This window comes from Corvus brachyrhynchos, unplaced genomic scaffold (genome assembly GCF_000691975.1).
Source record: "Corvus brachyrhynchos isolate BGI_N302 unplaced genomic scaffold, ASM69197v1 scaffold167, whole genome shotgun sequence".
Classification (NCBI taxonomy): domain Eukaryota; kingdom Metazoa; phylum Chordata; class Aves; order Passeriformes; family Corvidae; genus Corvus; species Corvus brachyrhynchos.
In genome coordinates, this window is record NW_008239547.1 from 7682052 (window position 1) to 7687023 (window position 4972).

At 36.6% G+C, this 4972-nt stretch overlaps 1 long non-coding RNA gene across 1 annotated transcript in view; it reads left to right on the forward strand.

Annotated features, from left to right (window-relative positions):
• Positions 1–4474, forward strand: part of LOC108448469 — a 5102-nt gene extending 628 nt beyond the window's left edge. The window contains exons 2-3 of the long non-coding RNA XR_001864358.1: positions 1192–1261; positions 2834–4474. This is a non-coding gene — a long non-coding RNA (uncharacterized LOC108448469). The remainder of the gene's footprint in view (positions 1–1191; positions 1262–2833) is intronic.
• Positions 4475–4972: the final 498 nt, after the last annotated feature.

Genomic DNA, 4972 nt, shown 5'->3' on the forward strand with positions numbered 1-4972 from the left:
AGGAATGCCACTTCTAAAAGATGTTTACAGGCAAGAATTATAATTTGATATAATGAATAATAACAGCGCTTATTAGTTTTCTGTTGGATCTCCCATATCACTCAAACAGAAGCTGTGCTTAGGAAGAGAGAAGATACAAATTTATGGCCACCACTATTCTGCAGAATTTGCTAACTTTTCTGGTTGCTTCCACAACTGATTTAATAGTTTTTAAGGAAGTCTTATGCATGCTATTTCTTTTCTATATTCAAATAGCACATAATGATCAGAGACACTTTTAATTCCTTTTAGGCTAAGAGAAACCCACCTGGACTTAGTCCTGTTTAAAAGCAGAAAACACAAAGAATGCTTATGAATTTATTTTGCTAGAGAAATCTGGTTTAGTTCCTTAAGCAGAGCAGCCAGAAGAACAACTCATGATAAACTTGTGGATACTCTTCTCTACACATACACAGAACTCTTTTCAGTTAAATATAATACTACAAATGAGACAGAATCCTTCCATGCCCTACAGGAGAAATACGACAGCCATTTATGGGAATTACCCATCACCAAGCTACGACAGAGTAAATACATCAAACGAGTATCCAAGAACAAGAGACACACCAAACTCTGAGAACCCTGAGAAACAAATGCCTGGCTTTAAGCGTTATAAATCAGCTTACCCAATTTATTTGGCTATGTAGCAATACCCTTATGTGAGAGGAGTTGTAAGAGCTAATTTGTGCCTTGGGAAATTATGGAAGGGAGTTTGCAGCTCTTTATACAGGCAATCACTTCTAATGAGCAATATGCAGAACCCTGTATCTCCCTAACCTTTCCTTGATATTTTGGGAAAATTTTAAAGAAATTTTCTAGCTCTCAAATATGCCCAAAAGATCATTCTTCCATCCATATGCATGCATCAATCTATATCCACAGATGTTGTACCATGTGATCTCCACTCAGAGACCCTATGGAGAGTTACACGTTCTCCTCAATCTCCATATGTGACAGCAGAATGTTTCTCTTAAATCATTGATACTTGAATGCTCTAAAAAATAAAACATAAATACCTCTGGATTTATTATTTGTGCATAATGAATATAAGAATCTGCAGCTTTATGCAGACAAGCTTAAGTGGCTAGAAAAGCTAATGTTTGCATTCTACTGTATCTGTTACTAAAATACTTCCCCTCTGATGTTCTGCAGCATGATCATCCTAGAGAAGAAAGGCAAGCAGTTCAGAAAATTTCTAAAGAAAAACAACATTTTACAAACTGTAAGTACAAAAGCTCTTTTCACTAAAGAGAAAGGCAAAAAATATTCAGTGAAAAGAACTGAAACCTTAAGAAACAGTCACAAAAAGACAGAATTGGAGATCAATAGTGAAAAACACATCCCTTCAAGGATGGGGAACGAAAAATGAAAAAATAATAGATGGAGCTTTCTGGCTCAATGCAATCAAGTCCTACAGTTAAATCTACCAATCTTACCTTTCTTCATCAGTTACATTTCTCATTTATTTACCTCATTAACCATTAGGAGACATTCAGTAAGTTTCACGGTCTCTAACAAACAGCCTCCAAAACAGATTTGATTTAATTAGCAGACAAACTTTATGATTTAGCTATAATGGACTTCCTATTTGAGATAATATCCTCTTATTTTATCCCATTGCCAAAATAACCCACATACTGTGAGTTTAAATTCCATATAAATGCCTGATTTTCTAACACCTTGAAAATTATGATGAGTTTTTCCACTAAACTTAATACTCTTTTCACAGTGTTAGAGGGCTCAAATGCAACCTGAGGAAGAAAGCACTGTTCTAGAAGGCTGGTGTTTGCTATTCTGCAGAGAAATTATTTGATTAATCCCTAGGGGAATGACTGAACTAATTGGAAATTGTAAACATGGAGATAACTGAGAAGTGTTAATCCATGGTATAAACAAGTAAATTTGCCAAAAGAAACCTGGCTGAGAAATACCACTTCATGACTGGCTGCTGAGGGGTGATTCAATCCTCTGTGGCAGATATGGATTGTTCCCCCTTCATGCAGCAGGTGTTAAGAAAGCTCTTGCTGCAATGTAGGGGAGAGACTGAGAGCTGAACAGGCTTACAAATAAAGAGGACAGCATTTTCCAGCAACATAACTGGATTGATGTTTAGAGGTAAAGCACAAAGGAACCACCTATGTCCAGCTATTCACCTTTCAGTATACATCTTCACTGTCCTCTTTTCTCCTCACTGTCCACAGCAGTTTCCAGGCACAAATTTTGATCTTTCTGCCTCTCCTCCCCAGCCTCCACATCTACAGGATACATCCTTTACCCAGATCCTCCTTTTCTTGCTCCTAATTTGACACATAATTGTCTTTCTGGGCCCACTCAAGGTCTCAGTAGTAATCCAGATGTCTTTCTGGTAGGCATTCTCCAAACACACACAAAAAGTGTTCTGTGTGTTAGGTAAGTTACCAAGCACGAGAAACTAAAAGCAGGAGGTGGAGGAGAGAAGTGAGGCACAGGAAAGAGGGTTGATCAGCCAAACCAGTCAGTGAAAGGTATGTACAGAGAAAACTGGGTGATGTCAAGCAGCCTCTTTCAGTTCCCAAGTCTACCTTCTTCCCAGTTTCATCAAAATTCATGCAAAAATGGTTGAAGAAATAGTCCACTGCCAGATCTCTCTGATGCACAGTTTCTCAAATTTCTGACTACTCAGATTGGAGGAAATTTCAGCATTCTGAACATTTGTTTTCATTTGAAACCATAACTCTTAAAAAAATTTGATACATTATTAATATTTGCAGCAGTTATTATTTCTGATATTTTTTTTCTGACCGTTTGTCAACAGCTTCTCTTTTTTTCACCTTACAAGAAAAGACAATTTTACAAATTCCTGGAGGAAAATATGGACTAAGAAGAGAACACTTCCCAAAAGCAATATTATTTGGTCTTGATCCTGTGATTACTTCTCATGTGAATGGCAGCCTTGCAGTCAACATTTAGACACAATGAGACTGTTCTGCATGAGGTGGATTTGAAGTTGTGTGATCATATGACTGTGGATACTAATAAGGAAGGATTTTCAAGGCAGCCTGAAGCACTTATGTACCTAAACCAAATAAAAATTCATTACTTGATTCCTACATCTCTTGGGTGCCTTTGAAATAGATGTATATATATAAAAGCATTACCCTTTAATTAGATATCTTTATTACACCTAATAGCAATTATTATAAGCATTGAACACTGTTTTGATACTTCTACTTCTTTTCCAGACTTTTATATTCTCATATGGAAACCTTACCTATGTTGTAAATTTTTGTTTTCCTGTGAAATATATATTACAAAGGAGAAAAACTGCTGGTATGATCATGGAAAATTAATTCAGATAACAGATTAAAATAATTTTAATATTCTTGAACTTTCATTCACTTGTATTCTTGGGTGTAAAATGTGTAGGATTTAACTGGATGGATTTTTCTTCTTTTTATCCTGCCAATGATTTTGTGTCAGTTCTTTGGCCATATCAGAATGAAATTCATCACATTTCAGAAGCCTAGAAGTTGGATATCCGAGTTCAAGCTATTCCCATTCCCCTAGCAGTCAGTAAAGAGACATAGGCTTCCCCAGAGGGCAGTTTATCTGATCTTTTCTAGACACCTATCTCAGGAAGAGATGAATTGCTGTCTGGAGATGGTATTTCTCTCCATTGACTATTAAAAGAGTATGTAGTAACTGTCTTAGTCACTTTGTAACTGTTACCATGTTGGACGCCTAAACCAGGGCAGATGGATCTCTTGTTAGGTGACATTTTTACTTTTACTGCATGCCAGGTTCAAAAGAGCATTACAGGCAAATCAATGTGTTTGTCTGCTGTCCCACTTTCTATATATGTACGTGTGAACATCTGTTCTGGAAGCTAATGAAAGTAGTTCTTCAGATTCTTTCCTCAAAGTTGTTTTTAGCAATTTTTCCATATATAGTAAATGCCAGATATCTGTTGAGATATTCTGTGCAAATGCATGCTTGCCAGTCCTTGTAAACCTGTTCTGTCATGAGCTCCCAGTCTTCACATTAAAGCAGCATAATGCCAAGGTGCATGTACATGCAAGCAAGGAACGTAACAAATTATAAAGTGCCAAATAAAATTTAAAAAAAGCCTTCCAAAACCTCGGGGGAAGAAAAGACAAATACATAATTTTTTTTTATACAAGAGAACACAGAGTGCTAGAGGCTGAAATCTTTCAAAAGCAAGTGCACTCCAGTAAAAGTGTTCAGACATGGGAAAATGAATAACATGAGATTTTGATAGTTAAGAGACTGGAGCGAAACATTGTGAACAGTGTTTGCGGAGTAACTCATTAACTTTTTCTGCTTGTTTTGAAAGGTTATATAGATTGCAGTACTGGCCTTTCACATCTGGTGTTTAAGGTTTAGAACTCTCCTGTTCAGCTTCCATGACTCTAAAATCTTGATTGCAAGAGTTATGCTACAATAGAGAGGGGAATAAAAAATGCCTGCTTCAAACCAGCTGTAGGGGTTTATAAGGAATAAAGTAACTTAGGGAGAGATGGGGGAGGATTAAAGGGAGGGGACTGCAATGTGAAATTCAGCCCTTGCCATGATTTTCAACATATAATATTTAAAGGTGAGAAACCCTTGTTTTCTACTGGTCTTTTCTCAGTTTCATTTAGTTCTACATGTCTGAACCAGAACTGAAAATAATAAATGACTACTGGGAGAACCAAAAGGCTTCTACATCACTAGCACTGTCATCTGCTCTGCAGCCACATATTTTCAGACCATGAAAAAATGAAAGAAATTCAGGACGTTTGAGGGGGAACATAAAGTTTCTCAACGTGAAGTCCTCAGACCCCAGAAAACAGCCTACATTCCAAAAAGAGGCTGAATATTTACTTCCTTTTCTGATATATAAGACTTTTATTAGCACATCCCAAATGAAATTTGTACTTTTTGCAATAATACC